The following is a 16,732-nucleotide window of genomic DNA, read 5'->3' on the forward strand; positions in this document are numbered from 1 at the left end:
AACCCTTTTCTGAAAGCCCTTCTTCCTTTGGTCCTAGTCACAAAGATCTTAAGAATCCCTAGGTTAAGAAAACAAAATTCCCATGTATGAAAGAAACCCTTCTAGTGGAAACCCCTTCCAAAAGGAAAAAATTGGCTCCCAAGAACAACCCTATTTCTACACCCAAATATAGTAAAATGGAAAGGGAAATTATAGATTTTGAAAAACATGGCTCACATTTTAACCATGAGAATGCTAGAATGAACCCTATTGAGTCTACTAGAAGATATGAATCTAGATTTCGTGAAAGGAAATTGGCAATGCTGAGAGAAAGGATAAAATCCAATTACATAGAGGATACTAAAAATAAAACCCAGGATACTAATGAAAAAGAAATGGTATATGAGATAGAAGATGAGGCTTTCTAAAGCAGTAAGTAGGTGTCTAATTTTGAAGATGGTGACTATGTTGAGGAAGAGGTAAAAAATATTGATGAGAAAATACAAGAAGACCAGGAGGCTTGTATTGAGGTTGATCTGGGGCTCAAAGAGTAGGAACAAGGGAGGAACACTAACAAGAAGGAATCTCATGAGATAGAGGAACCCAATCTTACTTGGATGTATTCAAAGATGAAATAATTGAAAAATAATTTTATGAACCATATTAAAAACCTATAGAGAAAATTCAATTCTTTGATTCAATCACCAACATAGAATTTATTCTCATTGTTTCTATCATTTTTAGAGTCTAGTGGGAAATGATGGAGAATACTTTTTTTTTGAGTTTCTACTGACATTAGCAAGTTAAAAAAACCTTGCAAGGTGAACAACGATATCTAGGGCAAGGAACATGGTTAAGGAGATCTTACAAACTAGACTGATGATCTTGATGAGATTTCAAAGGACTAGGAAGTCATCAAGAAGACCTAATTTTGATGGCTTGGTGCTAAGAAAGTCTTTTTTTTTTTGTTGTTTCATACTTGGTTATATCCTTTTTTTTTATGTTCAAAATATTTTGTTAAGCTAGGGGTTTAGACTTTCATGATAGCAATATGTTTTGTTAGTATTGTGGTGGTTTATGGTTTGGTTGACACTATTAAGAACATGGATATTTTTTATAATTTTGTATAGATTTCTATAGTAGTTTTGTTAGTAATGTGGTGGTTTATGGTTTAGTTGATACTATCAAGAACATGGTTATTTTTCATTAAAAAAAATTGCAGGCTTCGCATTTGGCTATTTTGAGCTGATGTTGTTCTAGTTTGCATATTGGCTATCATGCCTAAGGAGTTGCTAGGAGGTTGTTTTTCTTTCACCACTTCTAATTCTAATGTAACTAGGAAGAATCAAAATATGACCAAGTATTTTAAGTTATTTTGTTTTTTTATGTATTAGGTGTTACAAACTTGTCTTTGGGCCTTTTGTCTTTGTTGGGTTCCTATTTATCCTATTTTTTTGGGCTTTCAGTAAGCATCTGGTTCCTCTTTGGTTGGTTTCTAGTCTATTTCTTAACATGTCTTTTGTTAAAACTTGGGATTCTAGTTCCTATAAAACCAATTTTCCAAATTTTCTCTAATTAGAAGACTTTGATATTCCATTAGTCAACTTTCTAATAGCTTGTTCACACTTATTTTTGTATCAAGGATAAAAAAAATTCTTATATTAGGTATTCTTTTTGGCAATTTTATCAAGATTTGTACAAATAAGGATTATATGTTTTGAATTACAAGAAAAATTCAAATCATATTAATGATTTTAGATTTTTTATTTTTATTTTCAACTTAAGAGAGGATAAAAAGCTAGTTTCTATTAATTCTTTAAATTCTCTTTTTAATTGATAAGTAGGAGATAATTTCCATAGCAAGTCAAATTATGATATTGATATCAAGATTTAACTGTGTGATTTTTGAGTCAAACTCATTGACCCATATTTCATGAGTAGTGATTCAACATGAATCAATCTCTCATGAGAATAAATGGAACACTTAGCACTCATTGGATCTAGGTGATACTCACAGGGGTGAAGCATCGGGACTTCCCGAGAGGTCACCCATCCCAGTACTACTCTAGCCTGAGTGCACTTAACTACAGAGTTTCCTCCATAGTTAAACCCAAAGCTTGCAACCCCATTTGAAAAACCTTCACCAAGTGTTGTACCTTATGAACCATTCATTAGAAAGCCCCTTAAGCTCATCAATTGATAAGTAGGAGATAATTTCCATAGCAAGTCAAATTATGATATGGAACACTTAGCACTCATTGGATCTAGGTGATGTTCACAGGGGTGAAGCATCGGGACTTCCCGAGAGGTCACCCATCCCAATACTACTCCAGCCTGAGTGCACTTAAATACAGAGTTTCCTCCATAGTTAAACCCAAAGCTTGCAACCCCATTTGAAAAACCTTCACCAAGTGTTGTGCCTTATGAACCATTCATTAGAAAGCCCCTTAAGCTCATCAATTGATAAGTAGGAGATAATTTCCACAGCAAGTCAAATTATGATATTGCTATCAGAATTTAACTGTGTGATTTTTGAGTCAAACTCATTGACCCATATTTCATGAGTAGTGATTCAACATGAATCCATCTCTCATGAGAATAAATGGAACACTTAGCACTCATTGGATCTAGGTGATGCTCACATGGGTGCACCAGGAATTTTCTTTTTAATTTTTTATCTCTTGTTAAGCTAACATGGTTTCCACAATTCATGAAATGAAGCTTTTGCTAAAACCATGGATAAGTTTAATATGATGAAGATATAGGCAATTGAAGTGGGCTAAGTGTGTGATTTTCTATAATGAAGCTTTTGCTAAAACCATGGATAAGTTTAATATTATGAAGATATAGGCAATTGAAGTGGGTTAAGTGTGTGTTGGAGTAATGCCTTACCAAAAATGATTGCTACACGATCTATTAATCATGTTCTATGTGAGAATTATTTTGAAGTTCATCTCATTTTGAGGGGAGACTAAGATAATTAAGAGTTGTAGAGCACACAAATTTCTGCCATTATCAAAGAATGATGGATTCAGTTTTGTTATACAAATAGAACATCAAAATACAACGAATCAATTAATAGACTAATGAAGCATCTAAAAAGTAAGAAAAAATCATGTATAAATGAAGATATGAAGTTTAAATACCATTTAACATGTACTATCCCTCAATTTTTCATTGTTTGAAAAATTCTATTCAACCAAATGATAATATTAGTTAAATAAAAACTAAAAACAAAAATTAACATTTTTACCAACTTAAAAGTAAACTTTTTTTAATGGAAGTTCAGACATGGAAGCATAGTTGCCCAAGGAAGGCATAAAGCTACTAGCAATCCAATCCCAGCAAGGACCACCAAGAGAATTTTTGATGTATCTGATAGTAGAAAAGATGTTAATATTAGTGAATTTGAGATATTCATAGCTTGTGAACTGGGGAAAGCAAAACTTGGAATATGAGCTAACGACCTTAAGCATTTTCTGTTCCAAAGATTATAAATAAACATATTAAAACTTCAAAAATTTAAGAAAAGAAAGTAAATCTATAATTTATTTTTTCAGAATTAAACCTTAAGTGAAGATCAGCCAATGGTTTTACATAACCTGGTTGACAGCCAAACATCATGTTACTGTATACCAGAAATTCCTTAGCCCAAGCCTACTTAGTTCTCCGAGTTTCACTTTCATTTCTGCTATTAAATTTTGAATAAAACATCTCTATTTCTTGTTCACATCTACAATTCAAAACCTAAACATTTTCAAAAATACATCTAAATCTAGATGGCAAGGTTGTTTTTGTTTATTCTTACTTCTGCACTAACATCTGTAGTAGCATAATCAATTCCATTCAGAGTGAGAATTACTTCTACCGAGTTCTTAATATGATGAGAATTGTATTTCGGAGATATAATGGTATATTTGAAATTCCCAACTTGGACACTCATCTTTGGATCTGTATGTGAGTTAAATATCTGAGTGTATGATATTGCAAAATTTATGTATCGCGATGCTACTGTAAGATGAGTTGAACTGTTCAGTTTTTGAAGATGGAAAACCTAAGAATTTAGCTACATAACACATTTATTTGTTCATTATATCTATCAAATAATTAGAAGTACGTTGACATGGTCTAGAGTACGCAAAGAGAAGTAATAAAGCAGGGAAATTTTTCATAATCGAGAGATTAGATTTTTAAATTGATTTTTTTTCAAAGTATTTATTGGTGGTTTTTGAACTTTGACTTTGTAGTATTTTTTTTCATTAACATTTGGGATCACACTCTATAATCTATCATTAGAATGAGAGCTAGAAAAGAAAATTCTCGTCTTAATGATGAATCATAGAATGTGATCCTAAATGTTGATCTAAAAATTCAAAAATCACAAAAAAACATAATCATATGTAAAAAAATATATACATCTTATTTTCAACACATTAATATACTTTCCCATAAAAGAAATTGAAAAAGAGTTTTATACTGACCCTAGAAGAGCCTCTAATGCTAATCTTTAAAAAGGGTCATAGTATGTAGCACAAGATTATCTTAAAAATTATGTGTTAGTCCTCAAAATGCAACCTCATTAAGGGTTTTTAGATAATATTTTCATAAAATTTGGAGGGAATTATCTTGGTTCACTATGTAAACTATAGTTATACATAATTGTAGTTAAGAAAAAAAAGACAATACCATGACCCATGATCGTTATATAATTAAAGAGCAAACTTCAAATACATTTGTATGTTAGTTGACACTCTAAAACACTCGTGGACACTATTTAGTAATGGGTAAGTTTGAGGCTAACTAAATTTGAGCTATGTTGCCACACGATTACATACATATGATTTGAAGTTATAAACCATTGAATGGATTAGGCTAACCAAATTTTTTGGGCTAAAATAATGCCACGATACTATCTGACTATAGACATTTAGGATCCTTAGATTGTTTTTTATATTAAAGATCGAGAGTTCAAAAAATAATATAGCAAAACAAGGGAGGCTAAGCCTCAACCCACCAATCCAAGAGAACCAACTGTACAACCACTAAGTCAACCAAAATTTAAATAGGTACACATAATGAGCATAGAGAAAAAAAAAAAGTAAATATCACCATGACAGAGCTCCAAAAAAAATAGCAAGGGACATTTCTAGTGAAGAACATCATCATGATTGTCAATCCAAGAGGTCCAGCCTAGAGTGCCCTCCATCCAAACCACCTTCTTCCACTCCAAAATTTGGGTAAGCACTTTGAGTTTATCAAAACTGGGGCCTTTATTGTCTCTAATGTCCTGAATCAACTTCTCAAGCACCACATCGAGAGTAGTCTAGTTGTCCAAAATGTTGGCCCATTCAAAGCCATCCTTCATCTCATAAATGAACATAGAGATATGTCCATCTCTGACAAACCTTAATAGCTTTTCCCGTTTCAAATTCATTATGCAGAAAACTTGAGAAGCAATTTTGAAACAACTGAGTTTTCTAAAAAATCCAGTAGGAGTCCCATCAATGCCTTGGAATTTAGACTCATTTCTTAATGTCCAAATAAACCAAAGGATGAAAGATGATAGAATATGCCAAAATAGGTTAGCATCTTTGTGAAGCCCATGAATGTAACCAGTAATGATATCAAGAGTATAAACATGTTTAGTAATAGAAAATCCAAGCATATCCAAATTTCTCTAGCAAAGCTGCAATCAAAGAAAATGTGTCTCATGGTCTTAGGCATTCTACAAATAGGACGGATATCAATGATGGCCTGGTGATTCCTAATGGGAAACCTATCAAGAAAGAGTTGCCACTAGAAGCATTTAATCTTAGGTAGGATGGGAGACTTCTACAACTTATCAAAGACTTTTTTCTAGTCAGTCTGATCAATCACAAAGGTATCATGATTAAGGAACTTATAAACATCTTTAGCTTTAATTTTGGTAAGGAGGGAGCCATCTTTCCATCCAAAAGAGAGGTAGCGGTGAGAATCAACATTAGTGTTCCTAGGAAGACTAAGGGGCACATAGGCAATTTTGATCAGGTTGTAAGTTCTTTTATGGGAATTTGGGAGACCATAACCCTAGGAGAGATTCTCCCAACCAACAAGGTTTTTATACTTCATGATGTCCATGATATAGTTAAGGCCTTTACTAGACCAAAACTTGGTGGAGCATCCTTTAGTAAGGGCAAGGAGTTTATTCAAATGATGAAGATTCCACCAAATAGACCATTCCCCATGCAAGATATGATTATAATCAAAATTAGAGTTATCTAGAAAACCACACACATACTCCCATGCCATCCAAATGGATCTAAAGACCCAAGTGCCTTGAATAGTCATAGGGAATCAACCAATAACTAGGTCACAAAAAGGGAGGGTTTTCCAAGACTTGGTAGACTTAGGAGCACCATTTTGGATATTATTTCTAATAAGAACTTTCCAGGGCTCATCTCCTTCAAGAGCTTGGAAGATCCATTTGGAAGCAAGGGAAATTAGTTGGAGCCTAAGATCCTTCAAGCCAAGCCCACTAAAATTCTTATCTATATGGCACCAGAATTCCACTTAATTGCATGAGTTTTCCTCTTACCCCTACCATTAGACCACAAGTAATGTCGGATAGCCTTTTGGACTTCAAAGATTTGATAATTGCTAAACATCCACGCAAAGGAGTAATAAATGTTGTAGGAAGAAAGAATTTTCTGTAAGGAAACTTGGCAATAAAGAATATAACCATTTCCACATAACCCATAATAGATCTGAAATAAACACGAAATTAAAATCCACATGCAAGAGAAAAGACAACATACCCACAAAATTGTGACACAAGATATACCTTGGGAAACCCTCATTGAGAGAAAAACCCAGCTTCCAAAAGCATCCATCACCATGTATTATTCAACAAAAAATACCATTGTCATACAACCATGGAAGCCTTCATGGCCATAGCCACAACCGAGCAAACTATGTGAACAAGCATGAATCCACACATCCCATGCCATGCTTTCAACCTTCACAAATGCTCCCTTGGGCTAAAACCATGTGCTACCTAACCCACTGACCCCACATTTAATATTGGGCTTTTAATTCTTTTCCCCAATATTAAATAATTACATAAAATATTATCACAATGTTACAATACAACTCATCAAGAATATTCCATGAGAATCTTTACATGTTGCACGTCCATCTAGGTACAACATTACATAATAAAATAAAATAATAAAATAACAATATTATGCAATGTGTGCAACACCCATTATCTCAACAATCTCCCACTTGTTGTATACATTGGATAGGGTCAATCCGTAGCCACATAAATGAACAAGGGAACAATCCCTCTCAGCACATCCACCATCATGGATCAAAATACACCAAGTGCTCCATCCTGGTACCCGCAACAAAATCAAAGTATCCAGCATCTCGAACATGAATGATCTCACCTCCTATTATGCCACTCCCACTGGACATACATAGAAGCCATCCAAAGAGAAAGCCACCCAACCTGTCGCATTAGAAGATCATAAAATCTTGTACCAACTGAAATTCCAAGCACAAAAAACTTGATCCAAAGGTAATCACATGTATCCGTAGTTGTCAAAATATCCATAGCTGAAATAGCACCCACAGCAAGTGCCAAACCCATCCAACTATCCATACCTCAAAGGTATAATAAGTGAATCTCATATCACTAACATATCCAATCGATAACCTGCAATCACAAGCCTCAAGAGCAATATTTGCCACATATATACCAAGAAGCTCCCACTGCAAAAGATAATGTCAAATCTATAACCAATCCACTCAACACATCTCAAAGAAGTGAATCCATGTAGCATCAAGGACATCCACAATACATAAATTGATATCTTGCAAGAATAACTCTCATAACAAGTGTCCAATGCTCTCCCAAGTTCACCACAACCAACAGAGGAAAGAGAAAGAAATAACCATGTCATCTCTCACATGAAAAACATGAGCACAAACCAGTGATCACAATCTCTAACCAATCTCAAATCCAATGTAAGCAAAACTGAACATCCAGGAAGATAACCAAGACTAGAGAAACCATGCAAATCATAACCTGTATCATGTCCTTCTACACACACCTCTAGATGTAAACTGTGCAAGTATTATCTCCTCCATAAAACCCCAACAAGAAGCTTCAACAACACCCAAACCATACCATATAACTAATCATGGATGTAAGCCTCTCACAAGAAGATCAAACTCAATAAAACCATTCCTAAACCAAGGAAAATGCCCAATATAAAACCATCTCCCAAACTCAACCAGCATAACAACATATGCACATGGAGATAACCAATGCTAAACCATCTCTCAAATGAACCCTCCAGAACTAACTTATGTACCATAGCTCAAGATCCATATCCATGAAAGACAAGCATAAATATAATGCAACTGAGAGAAAATAATGGGCTATACCTCTCAAGTAGCAAACCGCCGAGTAGACCAAGAGTGGGGAATGAGAATGCTCATCAAGATACCCAAGTCTCCAACCAAGACTCATCTAAGAACAATATCCTCTTAAGTCCATATCAGGTGACTGCCCCTTGGACTTCCTGCTAAAACCATTAACCGTCCCAACAAATACTTCTCTAATCCAAGAGAAATCAGTGTCACCACCGTCTCTAAGTATCCATGAGCACTTGTAACCAATCAATCCATGCCAACTCCAAATGCAACATAGCAATATCATGAAGTATCCAGCTTATGATCAGTGTACTCAATACCAAGAAACTAAACCAAGATCAATGTCAAAGTTCCAACCATGGCCTTAGGAACATAAACATGATAACATGATCTTACCATCTCAACTAAAGAGATAACATGCTCCATATGAACACACTATAACATGTCACAACTCTAAACGCGTATCAAGAGTATACCATGACATAATAATGAAACCATCCTCACACCAAGGATAACATGTCAAATAAAAATACAAACCACACCTTTGCCAAGAACCCTGTGAGTCCTCAAGATGCAACCATCTCCACACACCATGAAGAAAAACCATCTCCACATACCAGGAAGAACCATCTCCACACACCATGAAGATAACCAAGAACTCCATGAGTCCTCAAGATCTAACCATCTTCAAACACCATGAAGATAACAAGTGCACCATGCAAATGTCAAAGACGCTTCTGCAGCAACAGGATCTAAGACAAACCTCCAACATGTGCAAACACTCAATAAATATATCAATGCCAAAAAAAACTCCCACTCAACCGTGGTACCAAGTCACCTATGGCATCATAAAATCCATCCTCTCCAAACCAAGAAGATATAAACCAAACTAGGAACTAATCCTGCACTGTCACCCCATCATTGTCACAAGCTCCCACTAAACCATGTATCCAAGCTATCCATGACATCATGATGAAAACCCATCCTCTAACCATGAGAATCAACCAAGGCATCAAACCATCAAAGAACTCAAAGTGCACATCATGAGCTCCTTAAAAGAAACCAAATAACCATGATCCTCAACCAAGAATATATACCACCATAACCAAATTAGAAAATCCAAGCTAATGAACATCAAGGATGTACCTGTATAACCAATCATGTCATGCCAAAATCCATGACACCATGATCACATCCATGAACCGAGCATCTGGCTCTCAAAGTGTCCAACCTGTCAGCATAAAATAGTCAACCACAATCCTCTGCCATGACTGTACCTGGTAACAACATCTCATCCCTTCTACGTGAAGATAAAATCATGTGACTTAGGGCATAGACAACCCAAATCCAAGCCACCAATCTGAATATGCATCAATAATGAAAGATCAATGGGCAAAGACAACTCATAACCAAGCTATAAATGCAACCTGTAAGTATAAACCGCTTACAACGTTGCACAACTTGTAGATCCAACAAGTCATCACACATATCCAAATCAAACACTGATAACCATATCATCATGAGACCAAACTAAAATATGAACTGAGTATACAATGACATCAAATCTTAAATCTTCAATGCCATAAACTCACAATGTTACCATAGTCAAAATATATACCATAAACTATTCAGATCAATATATCAACAAATAAATCATGCCAAACTTGCACCAAATCTAAACCAATGTGTAGAGCTCTCCAAGAGCTTTCCGTTGACTACTCGAAGTCCAAAATCCGACTCCGTATGCCCAAGTTATGCCCTAATCCGTGCTCAAAATAAATAACATCTGACTTTAGGGCTCTCAAAACCTGACAAAATTTTAAAATCATAGAACCAAACCTTTACCATGTTGTAGTGCTCTGAATTAGCTTTCCAACGCCTATAAGAACTCTGAAATCTGATATTCTGAGAGAAAGTTATGGCCATTTTACTAAGACAGTCTTTTTACCATTTTCAGTACGATTTTTCATTTTTTATTTTTTTAGTGACGAAAATTTCGACGGGATTAAATTTGACGGCCATCATGGGCTGAAACCAAAAAACTCTTTCATTTTCTTTGAACATGGCCAAACTAGGGCATATTATATATCAAAATTTATGAAAATGTCGACCCGGATCCAATGGTGAGGTCTATTTTTACCCAGGAGGTCATTTTTGCATGCTACCCCCAAAAAACCCTCATTTAAATGAAACATCCGAAAAAAAATCTTTTTGTCTAACAATTTCACATGCCTAAATCTTTTATCATCCCATCATAACAGCAAATCCAAAACCCTCAGATCTGCAATAAATCATTCATATATCTTGCCCTTTCTTTTATCCTCTCATGCATTCATATGGATTCAATCTAGGGTTACAATAATAAAACCATAGCTCTGATACCAATTGTAAGAAAACTTGGCAATAAAGAATATAACCGTTTCCACATAACCCATAATAGATCTGAAATAAACACGAAATTAAAATCCACATGCAAGAGAAAAGACAACATACCCACAAAATTGTGACACAAGATATACCCTGGGAAACCCTCATTGAGAGAAAAACCCAGCTTTCAAAAGCATCCATCACCATGTATTATTCAGCAAAAAATTCATAACCAAGCTATAAATGCAACCTGCAAGTATAAACCGCTTACAACGTTGCACAACTTGTAGATCCAACAAGTCATCACACATATCCAAATCAAACATTGATAACCATATCATCATGAGACCAAACTAAAATATGAACTGAGTATACAATAACATCAAATCTTAAATCTCCAATGCCATAAACTCACAATGTTACCATAGTCAAAATATATACTATAAACTGTTCAGATCAATATATCAACAAATAAATCATGCCAAACCTGCACCAAATCTAAACCAATGTGTAGAGCTCTCCAAGAGCTTTCCGTTGACTACTCGAAGTCCAAAATCTGACTCCGTATGCCCAAGTTATGCCCTAATCCGTGCTCAAAATAAATAACATCTGACTTTAGAGCTCTCAAAACCTGACAAAATTTTAAAATCATAGAACCAAATCTTTACTATGTTGTAGTGCTCTGAATTAGCTTTCCAACGCCTATAAAAACTCTAAAATCTGATATTTTGAGAGAAAGTTATGGCCATTTTACTAAGACAGTCTTTTTACCATTTTCAGTACGATTTTTCATTTTTTATTTTTTCAGTGATGAAAATTCTGACGAGATTAAATTTGACGGCCATCATGGGCTGAAACCAAAAAACTCTTTCATTTTCTCTGAACATGGCCAAACTAGGGCATATTATATATCAAAATTTATGAAAATGTCGACCCGGATCCAATGGTGAGGTCTATTTTTACCCAGGAGGTCATTTTTGCATGCTACCCCCAAAAAACCCTCATTTAAATGAAACATCCGAAAAAAAATCTTTTTGTCCAACAATTTCACATGCCCAAATCTTTTATCATCCCATCATAACAGCAAATCCAAAACCCTCAGATCTGCAATAAATCATTCATATATCTTGCCCTTTCTTTTATCCTCTCATGCATTCACATGGATTCAATCTAGGGTTACAATAATAAAACCATAGCTCTGATACCAATTGTAAGGAAACTTGGCAATAAAGAATATAACTGTTTCAACATAACCCATAATAGATCTGAAATAAACACGAAATTAAAATCCACATGCAAGAGAAAAGATAACATACCCACAAAATTGTGACACAAGATATACCCTGGGAAACCCTCATTGAGAGAAAAACCCAGCTTCCAAAAGCATCCATCACCATGTATTATTCAGCAAAAAATACCATTGTCATACAACCATGGAAGCCTTCATGGCCATAGCCACAACCGAGCAAACTATGTGAACAAGCATGAATCCACACATCCCATGCCATGCTTTCAACCTTCACAAATGCTCCCTTGGCTAACCTGTCAAGCCTTGTCCCGCTCGACTCTTGCCTTTTGTCTTCTCCTTGTCACTCTCTCTCTCTCTCTCTCTCTATCTCTCTATACAACAACTACCTTTGTGGCTGCTTATATAGTAGCAAGTCCCACAAAACCACTAAGTGGTATTTACATAAACCATGTGCTAAAACCATGTGCTATCTAACCCACTGACCCCACATTTAATATTGGGCTTTTAATTCTTTTCCCCAATATTAAATAATTACATAAAATATTATCACAATGTTACAATACAACTCATCAAGAATATTCTATGAGAATCTTTACATGTTGCACGTCCATCTAGGTACAACATTACATAATAAAATAAAATAATAAAATAACAATATTATGCAATGTGTGCAACACCCATTATCTCAACATTTTCTACAAACCTGAACTCTTCCCACAAGGGAAAGAACCCTATTGTTCCACTTGTTATGCTTTTGGTCAATCTTATCCTTAACCCAAAGACTCATATCTTTAAGTGAGGGGGACACAGAGAAAGGAATACCTAGATATTGAACAATTTTATTAGGTCCTCCTCAAGAAAATCCAAAGTGTTCAAGCCAATCCAGGGCTTCCTCTTTCAAACCAAGCATAATAGATTTGGTACTGGAGATATAAGCTCCTGAAGATTTACCAAAGAATTCAATTTTTTGATTGAGGTATTGAATGTTATGTTGTGAGAGCTCCAAAAAAAGGGAAGTGTCATCAGAAAAATGGATGTTAAGTAATTTAGAATCATTAGGTAGAGTAATTCCACGGACTCTAGGGGAAATGGTATCATCTCTAAGGAGGTAGAACAAGACAATCAAAGAAATAACAAATAGGGTTGGAGCAAGACGAAAGCCCTGACGAATAGAATGAGAGAGCCAGATGGGTTGGGGAAAAATACCATTGACTTCGATCAAAGTAGAGGCATCCTTAAGAAGGATTTGGACATACTTATAGAATATACTAGGAAAGCCAAAAGCTTTAAGCATCATGAGGATAATGTCCCACTCCACCTTGTCATAAGCTTTCTTGAAGTTGGCAAGAAGCATAGCATCATCCTGCTTAGAGGTCTTGGCCCATTCCATAGCCTCCCAACTACTAACAAGGTTTTCAAGAATATACTTGTCTTTGATAAATCCCATTTGGGTAGAACAAATGAACTTAGGAAGAAATTTTTCAAGGCGAGAGGCAAAGACTTTAGCAAGGATCTTGTAGGAAATGTTAAGTAGAGTAATAGGATGCTAGTTCTTAATAAGATCTCTGTCTCCATCTTTAGGGATAAGCTTGATGATGCCCATATTAATAGAGTTCCCCAAGGTACCATCAACAAAGGCTTTTGAATACAGGTCATGAAGGTTGTGAGTGATCTAGTCAATATTAGTTTTATAAAATTTAGTAGGGACCCCATCTAATCTGAGGGCTTTATTGTCCTTAAGGTTGCAAGTGGTGGTAAAGATTTCTTGAAGAGAGACCTTAGCCTAGAGAAGGAGGGAGTCACTCTCAAAAATCATATTGAGGATGAACCCTATCCAACTATTCCTGATGTCTTTTGATGCTTCAATATCTTCTGAGGTAAAAAGGGTTTTGTAGAACAACTCAAAAGTATTAGTAATGTCATGGAGAGTCAGGAGCTCCTTATCCTCCACAATAATTCACACAATTTTTTCTTTTCTCTACTTCTGGCTAAGAAGGTTAAAGAAAAGTTTGGATCCTTTATCACCCTATTGAAGTAAATGGTTACAGGCCTGAATAAAGGCACCTTTGATTTTAACTTGCTATTGTTTCCTAAGGGAATTCCTAACTAGAGAAACTTGCTCAGCTAAAGCAGGGGATGTGGGTGGAGATTGGATTTTACTTTCTAACAACTAAAGTTGGCTAGTAAGAAAATTCGCCAGACGTCTATAATCTTTGGCCTTTTTTTGACCAAAGGTTTGGAATATCTTCTAGCAATTGAGATACCAAATTGGTTAGGGGAAAAGGAAAAGAAATTACTATTAGCATAAAACCTGTCAAGTCTAGTATAAATGCAATTAAGCCCTTGTTGAAAATTACACCAAGTATACCAAAGGGCTGAAGTATCAAATTTGATGCCTTCAAGAGGGTCAAACAATTGGAGGTGTTGCTTAAGCCTATCCTAGTGCAATTTTTTAGGGCCATTCCATTCAAAATGTGTTCGTCCAATCTTATCATCAGAGCTCTTAATCATATTAAAAGTCACCACCAACAAGCCATGGAATGTTAGGCAAGCTAGTCACCCAATCCCACAGGAGAGCTCTTTCCTTATAGTCGTTAGCGACATATAGAAAGCAAACACCAAAAGAGGAATTGTTAATAGTTAGAGTGACCCAAGCCACCCTATTACAGGGTAAGATGCTTGAGTTAATAATGTAGCTTGTCTATTTAGTGCTAAGAAAAAGGGCAACTCCACCTTTCCCTTTAGGGTGATTAGTAATGATCTTAAAAGCATACTTCCAGCTACAGTTAAGGGTAATGTCAAGGGAGAAACCTATGGCTTTAAACTCTTGCAGCATCAAAAAATCAATATTATTATGACAACCTATAAATCTTTTAATAATAAACTTGGGATCTAGAGACTCGAGGCCTCTAACGTTCCAAGATATGAACTTCATGGGGAAACATGATTAAGAGAGCCACTAGAGAGACCTAAAAGATCTCCATTCTTCTTTTTATTTTTAGAACCAAGAGCTCTACCTTTCTTCTTGGAAGTAGAAGAATTTTTCATAATCTCATCATTGTCATCACTAACAACAACTAGCTTATCTCTATTGGAGTAATCATGAGGTAGGGCATTCGAGGGAGCAGAATTCAAGGAGATAGTTTTTGGGTTATGCTTAGCATAGATAACTTCAATGTCCAAATTATCCTCAATTTCTTTAAGTGAAGAAGATAGAGGGTTGGAAATGATATCCTCATGAGTAACCTCGTTAGGAGGCATGGAGCCTGAATGCATATTCGACTCAGGTATATCCATATTATTATCATGGTTATCTTTCATGGTGGTATCAACATCATTGCTAATATCAACTCTATCTGGGTTAGTTTTAGGAGAATTATGAGGGGCATCATTGATCATTAACACAGGGCTACTATTGAGAATCTCAAACTGGTTAGATCTAGAGTTACTAGAACGTATTTTCTCCAATGCAAGTTGTTGAACATTTTTCTGTCTATGCTTCCTATTCGAAATGATTTAGAAGTCATCAGGAATTGGTGGCTTAGGAAAGGTGAAGTCCCTTAGAATAGGTGTATTACCAGGGATGTTAAGAGCATTATTGTCCCCATAGTGCGTCTCCTTCCCCGACTTTGAGCCAAAGGCCGAGGTTGAAGGAGTAGCTTTTTATTGTTATCATTAGTAGTAGTTAACTTTGATGAGGATTTAGAGGTATCAATGGAGTTAGTTGACTATGGGTTTTCTGTCTTAGGAAATGAAGTTTCATCATTATTAGGGTTCTCTGATAAGTAAGTCGAACTAGGTTCCCTTCTCTTTTATAGAGAAAGCAAGCATTTAGCCCACCAAGAATCTCGAGAGGGCAAATGAAGATGTCTCCACTAATATTAAGTTTAAGGCTCGGAGGGATATCAATCCCAGGCATAATTGAGATCAGAACGCTAACATCAAGGTTAGGAACTAGGTGAGAGGTTTCATTGATCCGAATTATTTTACCATACTCTTCCAAAATTTGAGGAAGAAATTTCCAAAGAAAGGGAGGGACATCCTTTAGTATAATCCACCTAGGGCAAGAAAGCACAAGGACCTCTTCGATAACCGCCTTTTGAGACCAGGCTAGGGCATGGAAGGAGGTTTTTCCGACCGTCCAGTAGTGAGGCTTAAGAGCTTCAGCTTGAGATTCATTATTGGTAAAGAAAATAATGTAAAGCCCTCCCTGAATTTGCGTAGAGAAAGAAATCTTCAAACCAAGTTTTAAATTCCATAGGCTATGAAACCAATCATCAATTCCATAGGCTATGAAACCGATCATCAAGAAATTTTCTCCACATCAACACAAGCAAAGAAAATGGCTGTGTTGCTTAACCTAACTTTTCCCACAGCAATTTCCTTTATCATTTCATCATTTGGGGAAATAAAAGAGTCACCCGAGGCAGTGATAGGGCTCTTAACCTTCTCAAAGTGGTCGCACGCCTCCAGCATTCGGAACAAATCTTGCAGCAGGGGAGACGCCATTACAGGGGCAACCATCTCGGCAAAGGTCTTTTTTGTCAGAGAATGGACAACACTATCAGGGCCAGGGTTATTTAAAGGCATGGCGACCGAATCAGGCTCTATTGGGAGCCGAGGGCAGACCACACAAACAGCCGGACAGAAAAAAATGCAAGCGGAAGGCTGAAGATGAACAGAACAAACAACAGCCAAGGAAAAATAAATAAAGCACAT

The 16,732-nt window shown here is 35.9% G+C and overlaps 1 pseudogene across 1 annotated transcript in view; it reads right to left on the minus strand.

Annotated features, from left to right (window-relative positions):
• LOC149530964 (fe(II)/2-oxoglutarate-dependent dioxygenase 4-like) overlaps positions 1-16,732 on the minus strand; it is a 39,486-nt pseudogene extending 22,754 nt beyond the window's left edge. Inside the window, exons 1-2 of the transcript XR_016358371.1 lie at positions 16,379-16,732; positions 16,095-16,223 (exon numbers count right to left, since the gene is read on the minus strand). The product of XR_016358371.1 is annotated as a fe(II)/2-oxoglutarate-dependent dioxygenase 4-like (transcript). The remainder of the gene's footprint in view (positions 1-16,094; positions 16,224-16,378) is intronic.

Source organism: Cupressus sempervirens, chromosome 11 (genome assembly GCF_028749045.1).
Source record: "Cupressus sempervirens isolate cs-2001-9-10 chromosome 11, ASM2874904v1, whole genome shotgun sequence".
NCBI classification, from domain to species: Eukaryota; Viridiplantae; Streptophyta; class Pinopsida; order Cupressales; family Cupressaceae; genus Cupressus; species Cupressus sempervirens.